The sequence below is a fragment of the Vanacampus margaritifer genome, chromosome 17 (genome assembly GCF_051991255.1).
Source record: "Vanacampus margaritifer isolate UIUO_Vmar chromosome 17, RoL_Vmar_1.0, whole genome shotgun sequence".
Taxonomy (NCBI): domain Eukaryota; kingdom Metazoa; phylum Chordata; class Actinopteri; order Syngnathiformes; family Syngnathidae; genus Vanacampus; species Vanacampus margaritifer.
Genome location: NC_135448.1, coordinates 4708463 through 4723333, shown reverse-complemented (window position 1 = coordinate 4723333; position 14871 = coordinate 4708463). Strand labels below are relative to the sequence as shown.

Here is a 14871-nt window from a genome sequence, read left to right as displayed (position 1 = left end):
TGCTGAGCTTTTCCAGCGGAGATGACTGCGTAGCTTTGACCTGGCCTGCATAGCGTGCTGTGCATATGGGCCCCTAATTGGCTGGAGAGTACCTGGTAGTTTACTAGTCTGAGGAGACTGAGCGATGAGATTAGCCATGTCAGATTACAGCTAGAGCGCAGTCAGACAGTGTCATCCCAGACTCGCCCACTGCGAGAGAGAGAGAGAGAGACACGGGAGGTGGGGATAGAGGGTATACAAAAATACACAATACTCATTCATTCCAAGATCAAATAATGGACATTTGACTTTCATAGCCGTCAATGGCTGTGATTGTTAACAGCTTTATTAGACCAGCATCTAATGAAAGGTTTATTCTTGTATTTATAATTACATTCAAATGTACTTATTCCTCGCAAGCCATTGAGTTTTTTTCTCTTGATAATCTGAGTTTATGAGGGCTTTTTTTCTCACAAAATTGCCACTTTACAGTGTTGCAATTCTCATCTCGTCTTTGTGTGTGTGTGCGCGCGCGCGTGTGCGTGTGTGTATACGTGTGAGGATACATCACAACAGTCACTCGCTTGACCATGTGTACAACGTCGCCGATGTTGTTGTCCGAAACCAACAGTTGTGTGTCAGATGGTTCAATCACGTAACCGCCGGCGCTCGACATTGGCTGCGCCGTCTGCCTAAAGCGCTTTGCGCAATCTGGGCTCAAGAGTTTCTGGTGATAGTGAGGCGAGTGGCCACGGGATCTAAGCAAGGGAAGACAACGAAGACAGGAGAGCAAGCGAGGTCAGAAGGAGCCACGGAGCGGATGGCCTAACCAAAGATACGATGCTCCAACAGCTGAATGAATGTGTACAGGTAAGATTTTAACTCCTTATCATACTCAATTGAGATACTTTTAGAGTATTGTGGGGCAGAAATAAGTATTTTGGAGTAGTATTTACTTTTTCAATACCCCAGTACTTTTTGTCAGGCAAATCAATTTTGAACCCTTTGAGGGACAGTGGTCACTACAGTGGACAGCTATTTAAAAGTGGCTTTCTCCTATTATGAAACAAACTCAGGGTTTTCGGCTGGTCATTAAAAGTCATTAAATTGATTTTTGCTAAAATTAGCCATTACAAATGAAAATGCTATTGATGTAAAAACACAAATTTTCATGCTTTATTTTACATATGTTATGCAAATGAGTCACTATAACACAATTTAGCAATAACAAATGTGCTACAAATATATTTATTTGTGGTGACTTGTTGTAATTTACAATGAACAAAATGGCCTGGAGTCCATTACATTTCGTCTTGTTCCCGTACCAAATGCTCTGAATTAGAATAGAAAAACTTCCTGTTCCTGTCACCAACGTCCAACATGAAACACCAATACCACCTAGCGGCAGAAAATTACTTCAACACAAATGTTTGACTCAATATTTAACTGCTTAATTACCAGAAAATTACTGTGTCAATTAGATACCGCATTTGTTTTTGGGACCAATATGAACCCCCCCCAAAAAAAGTACATTTACAACAGATGTAACATGCTAACATGCGATTCTTTTCAGAATAATCGTGAGTTAACTATGTAAATTATGCGATTAGTCACGTTTAAAAATTGTAATTAACTGAGACAGACTTTAGTGGGGCCGGTAATAAAAACAAAGGGATCTAATGAACACATTCGCCTCCCCCCACCACATGTTCTCAGGAATGGGAAAAGAGAAGATCACCCCCTGACATCATTTGAATTCTCACACAGAACTATACTAAGTAAATCAAAGCAATCATGTCCAATTCTAAATAGTTATAACTAAATCAAAACAGTTATAATTAAATTGAAACAGAAGATGCATTTCACTTCCTAGCTAGCTCCCTAGCAGGTAAACGAGCACCAAGCTAGCACCTGAGGCTAAAGCCACCTCTGCAAACAAAGTTTACTTTCTCTTTAAATACAGCATAGATGACCCCACACCCACTCGCCCACACACAAGCAGACACGCAGACACCATAACGTCAGAGATTTTGCCAGGTGATCTTATCACACCTTGTTTGCTTTCTTCACAACAACCACGCACACCCTCTTCATCTCCCACAGATTCTTCTATTCAGGTGATTCATGTACTTTGCATAACACTTCAGTCAGCTGACTGCCTGGCTCTCAAATCCAATAAAAAAATTGCTTTGATTTAGCCAGAGTTAAAGGAAGATTGAGGTTAGCGTCTTAGCGAGATAACAGTAGCCATGGAAACCCACAAACTTTCTTTAAATTGTGAAAGAACCAAAACTTTCCTGGTTTGGCCAGTTTACAAGATCGACAACAAGCCTTGCAAAAAGATCTGTGGAAGGAAAGTATAGACGATGGTCACCCCAGAATGAATTGGAGGGATAAAATGAGACCATCTAATTAAGCTAGCAGGCTAACTAATCTTTGCAGTGACCTAAAACGTCATCTTCCTCTTTCAGTCTCGTCCAACATTTTGTCAACACTTTCCGTTCTTCTGCTTCTCTCCTGACTATTTTAGATGAGTATCACTTCATGGGTATTTTCATTGTCTATTGTATTTTTGCATCTACCTTCTGCCCACAAGCATCAGTGTTGTCCGATAAAGAATCGCAATAAGGAAGAACCCGACACAAGCACGCTTTAAAATCATGTGTTCTACTCAAAATGGCTCACATCCAGATTAGTTTCCTTTCCTAAAATACGATTCTTTCTTCTTGCTGGCAAAACTCTTTGTCTGAACTTATGGAATAGTGACATCCCTTTGTGTGAGTTTGTGACGGTATGTGGATGACTTCAAAGTAAGTCACAAACCTCACGTCCAGGCTTTGAAAACTTACGTTATCATTACACATACTGAAAGTGAAAGGGAATAGGGAGTTGGACTTTCAATTTTCAGCTCTTGTAGGAAGATTTGGGAATTTGTCTTTGGATATTTCAACCAAAAAACAAACAAACATTTGTGAGGTCAAATATCTTTGATGTTGGTGGGAAAGATACCAGAGTCCATTCTCAACACACTTTTTCGTTGCCTCGGTCTTGACTCGGACTACTTGGCATCTGTCTAGGACTCGCTAAATATTTTTAGCAACTCGACCGAGTCAACTATGTTTTTATTCCTGAACATTAACATCCTCCTTCAAAAGAAACTTGAAATAAAGTTTCGTCAAAATAGGCCTGCGTTGACACTCTTGGTCTCATCGAGACTTGGACTTGGATCTTGTGGACTTGGACTTAACTTGGACTCGGGTCTTTGCGACTAGAACTTGACTTGGACTCGATAAAAGATCTAGTCTCTGATTGGCTATCCGCTAGCCTCTTCACATTTTGAGCCTGAAGTGTGCCCTGAAAGCACGTGGCAGATGGGACTTGAGGCGTGAGTGCCAGCTATGGGGGGGTGGGGGATGGGGGTTAGACTGGGTGTGATGGGGCGGGGTTAGGTTAAAACCAGATGATTAACTTTCGTTGGGAACAGGCTGACCAGCCAGGCATCAGGCCTCTCAACCTGGCAGGCGCACAAGCCATTTCCAATTCTGGAATTTTTTTTTAAATAAATATGAGTAATTGGTGAGGGGTTGCAATAGCGTGGGTATCCCCAAGTTGGCCCAGGCTCCTTTATTGCGTTCTTCTGCACACTACAAGACCCCCACCCCTGCTTCCCCTCCGCCTTCCGCCCAACAACCTGAGCGGTTGAGCAGCGGTAACGTGGCGGCACAGCGGTTCGTTAGCCACCCAACGCCGGCTTTGCACAATGCGCCCTGTCACACCAGTTCATCACCTCACTTGAACATGCACAGCCACGCACGCCCTTGTCCTCACTGACCTCTTCCTTGTGGCATTAAAAAAAAAAAAAAACACACACACACACACACACTTCTCTTTAATGACGTGATAAACAACCACAAAGTGTTTGGGTTTCATGTTGTTTTTAATAGTTGACCTTTTCACATGGTGCTGTGGTAATCCTTTTTGAAGAGTAATTCCTGAATGGCAGGAAGAGTGTGTTTACTTCTGGGGGGGGGGGGGGGGTCAGTTGGGGGCGGGTTCATTTTAAAGATGGAACAAAAACTCCTGAAGACGTCGAGGCCAAGACACGGTTGCGGTTGGGGGGTGGATTGCATATGGTTGACCCCAAGCTTGTCATGTGACAAATAAGGGCATGTTATTGTTGTTTTGAAATTCATTTTCTGATGTTTGAATATGCGGAGAAATTAAAAAGGTTTCTAACTGTGCAGATTTTAAATTACTGTACATAATGGGAATATAATTTAAACATCACATACATAAAATTGTCTAATATTGCAAACATAAATGTAAAAAAAAAAAAAAAAATACACAACCTAACTTAATATCATCAATATACATGCTGTAATTAAAAGTACAAGATTTGCTAGTGGTTACAAAGGGAGTTAAATAGATGTAAAAATCTTTTTTTACTCAAATTACAAAAAGAGCATACAGTGCAAGAACAGGATTTTTCAAATTATGATTTTAAAATACTTTGCAAGATCTTAATCATAGGTGTGGGAAAATAGCTTTTCTTTTTTTTTTACCTGCATTTTAAAGCTTTATTGGTATGTTTTGAATTTTTTTATTCATTGTGATTATAAATTGGGGGAGCGAATTATACACAAGTACAAAGGCAAACTAAAAGCTTTTAAAGGGGAAATCAACCTTTAACATTACTTGACAATAATATGTTATATGTGACCTCACTAGTCTAAACATGACGTTCTGATTATTATTACATTTATGGAAGTTTATGCAGCAAAATTTGGCCGTTATTATCCATCTCAGGGGGCGGCCATTTTCACTGAAGATGACATCAAAGTTGCTCAGAGCTCAGGCAACGACCAATCACAGCTCACCGGTTTCTTGAAGCTGCGCTGTGATTGGTTGTTACCTGAGACCTGAGCAACTGTGATGACATTTTCAGTGAAAACTTTCTGGGTTGTTGTATAGAAAATTACCCAATTTTTGACCCACAGGTGAGTCAAACTGACCCAAATAGACAATCTGACCCAACTTTTTGGGTTGTTATATCCATTATAACCCAATTTTTGACCCAAAATTGTGTCAAAATGACCCAAGTAGAGGATATGTCCATTTTTAACCCATAATAGGATTATTTTTGACCCAAAATTGTGTCAAAATGACCCAAGTAGAGGATATGTCCATTTTTAACCCATAATAGGATTATTTTTGACCCAACTGTTTTTAGAGTATACAGTAAGTTGTTGCCACGTTCATCAGAAATCTAAGCAACCGCCCTGTGAGAGAGACCGCACGCACGCACGCACGCACGCACACACACACACACACACACACACACATACTTGAATCTGTGTATTATGAGGACATTTTTTCCAAACCCGTTTAATTGTGTATTACAGGGACACCCCTTTCTGCTAATGCCAGAGAGATGGGACTTGCACCCAAAACATTTTTTTGGGGTTGTCCAGGAAAATTTCACTTCAAAACTTGAAAAAACTCAACTCACGAAAAAAAGAAAAACCTGAAAAAATCCGTAATTGTGAGGACATAGTAAATGACCTAAATAAGCCACGCCCATGGCAAAAATTGTAATTATGAGGACCAACTCACATTACAAGGACAAAGTTTTCACAACACACAGCAAACATGTCACTGAAGTGACTTGAAAGTTCTGGCATTCTGACTTTACACAAACTAAAATGTCATTGATGTGTAACATACCTGTCAACTTGTACGTTTTATACGTATTTTATACGTTTTTTTACCATTTCAAATCATGTACGCCGTACACCGACTTTTGTACGGGGGAAAAAAAAATGCGCTGACATGCGCATGCGTAGATATACATAGAGTAAATATCGTGGAAGCAAGCATGGAGGAGCCACCTAGGAAGAAACGAAGAACTCAAGGATCGGGTCGACACCAGAAAGAATGGGAGTTACTTCAAGGTGAATATGCTGGCTGGATTAAAGCATCGTTAAGAGGCACTCAATTCTCATTCTGTGTCCCTTGCAATAAAGACGTGAAAGTTGCTGCGAGTGGATTTTACGATCTGAAGAGCCACTTTAAAACTGCCGGACACGTGGAGAATGTGAAAAAAAACAATTCACATGTCCCATTAACCAAGCACTTCGTCTCTACCGCAAATCCTGCAGCATCCCACAAAACGACAAATGCGGAAATTCTCTTCTGCCATTTTCTTGCTGAGCACAACATTGCTTTCACAGCTGCGGACCACTTCTCGGATTTGGTGAAAGTTATGTTTCCGGATTCACAGACAGCTAAGGTAATTTATTATTATTATTATTATTATCATTCATATCTACAATGAATCAGCATTTATGGCACCGTGTCAAAAATTAAAATTTTATATTTTAATATTATATTTTTGCAGGAGTTTGCATGTCGGAGGACCAAGGCTACGATGATTGTTAAGGAGAGCCTTGCACGTGGCTACACCCAAGACGTCATTCAGTACTGCAGAACTCACCCATTTACCCTCATGATTGATGAAAGCAATGATCGTACTACCAAAAAGCGACTTGTTGTGTTAGCTCACTTCTTTGATGGGGAGAACACAAATACCAGACTCCTCGATTTACCAGAGTTGGCATCAGGCACAGCAGCATCAATCTTTGCCGTTATTGACAACATTTTACAAGAAAATGACATTCCATGGAGTAACGTTGTGGGATTTGCAAGCGACAATTGCAACACCATGGTTGGAAAGAAAAACTCTGTCTTGTCTAGGATAAAAGAAAAAAATGGGGCTGTTTTTAGTGTTGGATGCATTTGTCATCTTGGCAATCTGTGTGTCAAAGATGGACTGAAGACATTGCCAGTAAACATAGATGACTTGCTGGTGGATATATTTAATTTTTTTAAAAATAGTTCCAAACGAATTGAGGATTTTAAAGAGTTTCAGGACTTTACAAATTCCGAGCAAGAAAAAATCCTAAAGCATTGTCCGACACGATGGTTGTCTCTGCAAAAAGTGGTTGAAAGAACATTGTCTCAGTACGAAGCACTCAAAAGCTACTTCGCTAGCCATGCGGCTGTTGAAAGGGCAGGTAAAGTGAAAAGCATCCATGATCGACTTCAAGACCCTGTTACTCTCCTCACACTCCACTTCCTCAGCTTCATCCTGCCTCAAATAAATCAATTCAATATTGTGTTCCAAACAGAGGCATGTATGATTGGAGATTTGCTACCAGAAATGGAAAGACTCTTAAAGAAACTCTTGGTGAAATTTGTGCAAATGGAACATGTCAAATCTGCTGATAGCCTGCTGGCAGTTGATTATACAAACAGATGCCTGCAGCATGAAGATAGCAGGCTTGCTGTTGGCTTGGGCACCAGGGCCCTCTTCCAAGACACCAATGAGGAGGATGAAATCAGGCAAAGCATCACACCAGCCATGCAAGCAACTTTTTTTTCCTCTGTTCGCTCCTTCTACGAGGCTGTTGTAACTAAAATGATACAAAAATTTCCATTTGAGAATACAATACTGAGTGACTTGGTGGTGTTGGACCCAAGAAAGAGAGAGATGTTGGATTACACAAGTATTGTTAAGCTTGCAAACAGGTTTACACCAGACTTTGATCAGGAACAATTAAAAGATGAATGGGAAGACTATCAACTAATACCTGATGATCTTCTCCCTCAGAAAAGTCAGGATGGACAACCAATTCGTCCAGAGACATTTTGGCCTCATGTGTTCAAAATGAAAACTGGTTTGGGGCTGGATCGCTTTCCACTGATGAGAAAGATGTATCTAATTTTACTCAGCCTTCCTCACAGTAATGCTGATAGCGAGCGGGTTTTCAGCCATGTGAGGAAAATTCATACAGAGTACAGAAAGACAATGGGAACAGACACTCTTACTTCTTTATTACAGATGAAATTGAACTGTGACAACTGTTGCTCACAAGTGAGACCCTCATTAGAGCAGATAAAGTCTGCTAAATCATGCACATTGGCTTACAATAGGAAGCACTGAAGGCACAGTTTATTGCATTGTAAACTTTTTAAATTGAATAAAAGACTTTGTATGCAAATTACCTTTGTTATTTCTATTACACTGTCTGGTTACCGCGAGTAAACATGCGTTGTACGGTGTTTGTAAGGTTTTTTTGGGGTTTGTAAGGGGAATCATAATCATTTATAAGGGCAGTTATCGGCAGAGGTTGACAGGTATGGTGTAATGACTTACCTGATATAAGGACACATAGTTGTGCATAACAATACTGTGAAATGCAAAGTCATACCTGATCCTTGCGCACCATGTTACAACTTATAATTTTAGGACAGACTGAAACTGGTATGTTAATAAAACAATGCTTCTTATGTGAACAGGTTATCTAGGTCAAGCATAGCTTTGGAATGGAAAAGATAGACATGAAACCAGATGCAAAAGAGTCAGTGAACATTGAACATTTTATTCTTTAAAACATGACTACCTCTCATCTTAAAGGATGAGCAGTTTTCTCATAGCTCATTCCTGGAATACCTTCGGATTTCTGAATTTCTGAATTTCTGAAAGAGGATCAATGTAGGAAGTGTCCGAAGTACTGTGAGAATCTGGAGCATATTCCTATGCTGATGAATCCTCACTTGAACTGGATACATCAGCAACCTAATTTTTTAAACAAAAACAATTATTACATACATACCGACATACATATACATATTGTCGCTGTCTTGTGAAAAACACTTCCACCATATTTTCCAGACTATAAAGCGCACCGTGATACAAGCTGTGCCGCCAAGAAGGATCGCTACCGGAGAGCAGCCCACGACCTAAAAATGGACACGTGTTTTTCACAGGACAGCAATGATATCCATATATAACAGTAGACGCACACATACATATGCATATATACAGTGGCTCTAAAATTAACACTTGCCAGATGCGGGTTAAAATTCATTTTGGCGGGTGGTCATAAATATTTACTATCTTTATCTTTCGCTGTTACTTAGTGATGTTACACTCAAAGTAGAAGCTTGAGACAAGTGTCGAGCGCTCGCGGCAGAAGTAGCTCCCGCCATTTATGGGCTAATGTGCTAAAGTTCATTTACCAAAGATAGGTGGTCTTCATCATCAAGCAGTTTTGCATTTTTAAAACGGGATATGTGCCAGATGCTGGAGCAAACTAGAAAAGCATTTAGAACCTAAAGTTTGTGCATATACTAAAGATTATTATAAATCTAGTCACCACATTTATTCGAAAGATGTGATGAAGCATTTAACAAGAGGGATAGTTAATATGCTTAATCTATGGCATTGCCCCTAAAACAAGTCTTGTGTAATGCAGTCCTTCAGTTACAGTAGACTTTTCTATTTTACCGAGTCAGACAGTCGTTAAAATTGAGACAATTGGTCAACATTTAGCTGCTTGCAACTAAAGACAGAGGTATAAACATGGGTCATAATTTATCCTCTTGACTAAATTATATTCATTCAATGAAAATGCCTGCACTATTAATTCTGGTTGCGTGAAACAAAGATCCATTGCAGATACAAATAACACACAAGATAAAATACCCATCATACCAGTCCATTCTAGCCCATTCAAAAATAAAATTGATAGCGAGTTCACCTCTAAAATCCACCATAAATAAATTAATGGAAAAAAAAGATCACTACAGTGCATAATCTAAATCACCAAACTGCCAACAAATCTTCAATTTGTGATATTTTTAATGTTGACTTGTAGGAATTTTAGTCCCATACAAGCTTATTGTTGGATACAGTATTTTGAGGACTGTATCTGTAACTCCAAGCCCTCAAAATGTATTTTACACTCACTCAATACACTGTCCTCAGAGTGTCAGTTATTCACAACTACGACATTGTGAGGACTATGTATCTGCGAGGGCTGCACAGTATTGATAATTCATGCGACATGGGTGTAAAACTGAACACTCCTCGACCTTACAAAGAAAAAAAGATACAACAGAAATATTTCATTATAACAATAATGAAAACTAGGCCCATACTAAAGAATCTTTTACCAATACTCACCTTTGAATTAATTAATGTATTTTATGGTGAAGCCGTCCTTGTCTTTACCTAAGGATGAAAAGTATGCTACCTCTTCTTTGGGTTTAACTTTTGCCCTCTGTGGCCTCATGACTGACATATCTCACTGAAGATAATGATCTAAAGCTATAGAAAAAAATGAGTTTCACCATGATGTACTGTGTTGAGGTTTTGTTTTTGTTTTTTTGTATTTCGTCCGTTTTTTAGGTTACGAAGCAAAGCGTGAGTGAATGGCAAAGTCAGAATGTGGAGGTGTTGGTGTCAACAAGTGACGTGAGCACGCTTGAGGGAGTGGAAAAGCTCATTGCTGAGGCCTGCAGGCTGGGTCCAGTCGGTGGGGTCTTCCACCTTGCCATGGTAACATACTCTTCAGTCCTGATGGAAAATAGTACGGATGTTCGATACCACTTGTTTCTTTTTTTTTAAGACCAATTCCAGCACGAGCACTCAACTCTTGAGTATTCAGTGATACCGGTAAAAAGTACCTCTAGTATTTTTGGTATATAAAATAAAGCACTATTATAGCAATTTTCCTTAAAATTGCATGAAATAAAAGGCAATTTTCTATTCTCATGCAATATTAAGTAAAAATGCTTCCACTATTGACTACATGTTTTTCTTAAAATTGTCTGTCTATTTTTTTTGGGTGGCGGGGGGGGGTATTTATCAAAATCACTAGTGGTGTCGGTGACTACTTGAGTTGAGTACTCATTCTGGTATCAGTCTGAAAGAAAGTGGTATTCAACATCCCTTGTATTTTTACAGTCCGTATTGAGTTTGAAGTAAAAAAAATGAAAGGAGCCGATTCAAATGAATGTTACTGAGACGTTTCCACCCTCCCCTCCAGAATCACAAGAAAATCTTGCCCACAACTGGCTTACTTTGTCGCATTCTCATCGGTCAGCTGCGGCCGGGGCAATGCTGGCCAAAGTAATTACGGTTACGCCAACTCCGTTGCGAAGAGCAAGGTCAAGCCAGAAGAATTTGGTGGACGCAGTAGCTCACATTCTGGGTAATGCTTTGAGACACAATTTGATTTTGGATATTAACGTATGGAATGAAAATGGATCATTTTGGTTCGATAAATGTGGTGACCACACCCACCGATCTAATGCACCTCCTCCTTAGGCGTGCGAGATGTCAGTAGCCTGAACGCCGATGCTTCATTGGCCGACTTGGGCCTGGACTCGTTGATGGGTGTGGAAGTTCGCCAGACTCTCGAGCGTGACTACGACATCGTTATGGCCATGAGGGAGATCCGGCAGCTTACCATCAACAAGCTCCGTGAACTGTCCAATAAGAAGCCAGAAAGTTCAAATGGTAACATTACATATCTGAATTGAAATCATACTGTTCTTTGTTGCTTGCAAATTCAAAAGTTGTATTTTTTTTAGGGGTGCCAGATGATCAAAAAATAATTTTATTTTTTTGAGAGAGAGAGCTCAGTAGTTCATTCGGTAATTTTACCGATTCGACATGTCATCATCATTGCTCTCTCCCTTTTTTTTAATTTTGTATGTGCGTGAGTTGATTAGAATTTTTAAATATAATTAATCGCATGACTTTAATAGTTAACTCATGATTAATGGCAAATTTTATATCTGTTCTAAATGTACATTAAAATATATATATTTTAATTTTCATACTCTTGTTAACAAAAAATTGGGCAAAAAATTTAACTAATAGAAATGTGGCTGCATTATTTAGTCATTGATACAATAATTTCATAATTCAGAAAATTTAGTTAAAATTAAAAACAAGTGTGATTGATTTGTGTTGAGGCCATCTTCTGCCACTGTGGCACAATTGCATTTGTAAGACATTGGTGACAGCTCAGTGCATTTTTCTTTTCATATTAAGAGCTATCTAATCTTTAACATTAAGTAATTTGTGAAATTCTGTACATTTTTTAAATTGTACAATATAACTTGACCCCAGTCTCCACAAATATATGCATTATTATTAAATTTATTAGTGCTAAATTTTGATGTCCTCGTGTCTGCTGTGTTGAGACTGGAATTCCCCTGGTACAGGCTTTCCAAGAAAGGGGCGGACATTAATCACCCGTTAATAAAAAATTGTGGCGTGAAAGGAACTTTAAATTAACTCACTTTTTTTTTATTCACTGTTTTAAACATTTCCATGCTCCAGCGAAAAAGGACATCATTCGAACCTTGTCGGAGTCTAATCTGACAGAGCTATTAGTCAACCCAGATGGTCCCACCGTGGCATCCCTCAATGATGTGCAGAGCCAAGAAAGGCCGCTGTTCCTTGTGCACCCAATAGAGGGCTCTATTGCTGCCTTCAAGACTTGCCTCCAAGCTTAGCGTGCATTGCTATGGCTTGCAGTGCCCCAAAGGTACTGTCAGTGATATATGAGGATATCTTTCACCTTCTCTTCTAAGACAAATTACCATATTTTTGTATGATGAGACTGACATAAAAAATGTATTCATCAAGTTCATCACTTCCTGCCCCAGCTGCTCCGCTGGACAGCATCCAGTCTCTAGTGGCGTACTAAGTGGATTGCATCAGACGGGTTCAGCCAGACGGGCTTTACCAAATCGCCGGCTACTCATTTGGCGCCTGCGTGGCTTTTGAAATGTGCACTCAGTTGCAGAACCAGAAACTGCCCGTGGAGAATCTCTTCCTGTTTGATGGATCGCACTCATACGTGGCAGCCTATACACAGGTGAGAGGTGGAAATACACTCGCACAAAAGGATTTAGTTCTGCACAAAATTTAAGAGAAGGTTTCTTTCAGATCTCTCAGAAAGCAGTGATCAGCATTAACGGGGTTTTCTCGGGTCATTAAAAAGCAGTAAGTCATTAAACGTATTTTGTAAAAATAAAAACCTTAATTGATGGCACCTGCAGAAAACCTCAATAAGGGTGTGTATATTTTTTATACCCACTATGGATAGATGGATCGATAAATAGATTAGAAACTTTATCCATCTTGTGAGGGAAATGACATTTAACAAAGATTTTGGTTTTTCAGAGCTACAGGGCCAAGCTTACCCTAGACAAAGAATCTGAGGCTGAAACGGAAGCCATGTGCACCTTCATCCAACAGTTTACGGACACGGAGTAGAGCAAGGTAAACAACTTTCTGGCATGTAAACGAGCACCACCACATCTGTGGCTTCGTCACATTTTTCTTTACCAGCCCTTTATCACAAACATTTTTTCATCTCTCTCACTTTGTCACCAGCTTCTGGACACGCTTCTGCCGCTGCCGGACTTGGAGGCTCGTGTCAACATGGCCGTGGACCTCATCACATCCACGCACAAGAACATGAGCCGGGACTTGCTGAACTTTGCGGCCTCCACATTTTACAGCAAGTTGAAGGCACCCGACAGTTATGTCCTCGCTACCAAATACAACGGCAACGTGTTGCTACTGCGTGCCAAAACCAGCAGCGAATACGGACAAAGCCTGGGAGCCGACTACAAGCTGAGCGAGGTAACGTAGTAATCAAGTATCACTATGCTGACATGTATTTACATATTACATATCATATTGTGTTGTTTTTTTTCAGGTATGTGACGGCAAAGTGTCAGTCCACGTCATTGAGGGCGACCACCACACATTTTTGGAAGGAGAGGGAGTGGACTCCATCAGCAGCATCATTCACAACTCGCTGGCTGAGCCAAGAGTCACCGCAAGGGAGGGTTAAAAAACAAAAAAAAAACTTAAATAACACGCCTGTTCCAGCTCCGCAACGTTCCCTGCCCATAATATCTTAGTATATGGATGGTTAGCTTTGTTTAATTTTGGGAATATCCTAAGTTTTGCACAACATGTTTACATTTTGTGCCATTTTGCTATATTGACCAATATTTAACAATGTCCTTGTTATTTAATGGTTGTTGCTTTTTTAAAACATTGAATCAAAAGAATTTCACTTTCCCTCCAAACTTGCTGAAGCTATGGTCTTACCTGACTGGGCAGAAGTTACGTGCTGTGAACAGAAGAACTGAAGTGTCCTTGATTGCATTTTAAGGAATTTCTACATTGGAAGTTAACAATAAAAAGTCATAATTTTACATATTTTTTTATCCAACACTTTTTTGCACATTATAATACAGGATATTATAACAAGGATAATCACATACAATAATGGAATGTCACAAAAAGCCGCACTAAACATATGTTTTCTGCATCACTGTCAATATTATTTCAGAATTGGAATATTTTTTGCTGGCTATGCATTCTCATCAAAAATAACTCACCCAACTCATAATGAAATAAGGTCACAGTGGACCACGTTGAGATCTTAAGAGGTGAGAAGGGGAAGTTCAGCTGATTTATTTTCCCTGGCAAAATCCTTGTCCTCCTGAATAATGTAAGACAGAAAGACCTTTTGTGGTAGTGATATCGTTACAGGGTAAAAAAAAAAAACATGAGTATGCTGTTGGACACAAGTATTACTCTTCATAAACCTACAAGTACAAGTTCTTCGTTACTAACACCTGTTGTATGCAAACTTTCATGCCCCCCAGATGCGTTTGAGTGTACTGGGATCTTTGATGTCTGTGTTGTCTTAGTTTGAACCTTATCAGGTTCATGACCTCCAGTAAGCATGCTGGTCCCCTGCAAGCAACAGCAAACATGATCTCTTGAGACTTGTGATCTAGTCAATGAAGGATTGAGTGTCAGAAGACAGAGAACCATTTTTTGAATTTATGCTACAATGTGTTTCTGACTATGTATATAATAAAAGCTTCTCACTAAATTTTTCATGGAACTGTGATTTTTCTGGAAATAAGTGATGTGATGTTTTATTCAAAACATGGTAAAAAGGGTTTGACATGGCACATTGATCATATTGATAGTGATTAATA

The 14871-nt window shown here is 39.6% G+C and overlaps 1 long non-coding RNA gene and 1 pseudogene across 2 annotated transcripts; both read left to right on the top strand.

Moving 5' to 3' along the window:
• Positions 1 to 283: 283 nt before the first annotated feature.
• LOC144037670 (fatty acid synthase-like) lies at positions 284 to 14762 on the top strand (annotated as a pseudogene). Its single transcript, XR_013288990.1, has 9 exons — positions 284 to 849; positions 10232 to 10381; positions 10872 to 11036; positions 11153 to 11344; positions 12176 to 12383; positions 12505 to 12716; positions 13025 to 13123; positions 13238 to 13489; positions 13566 to 14762. The product of XR_013288990.1 is annotated as a fatty acid synthase-like (transcript).
• LOC144036841 (uncharacterized) lies at positions 5807 to 8039 on the top strand. Its single transcript, XR_013288737.1, has 2 exons — positions 5807 to 6268; positions 6377 to 8039. It is a non-coding gene; the product is annotated as an uncharacterized LOC144036841 (long non-coding RNA).
• Positions 14763 to 14871: the final 109 nt, after the last annotated feature.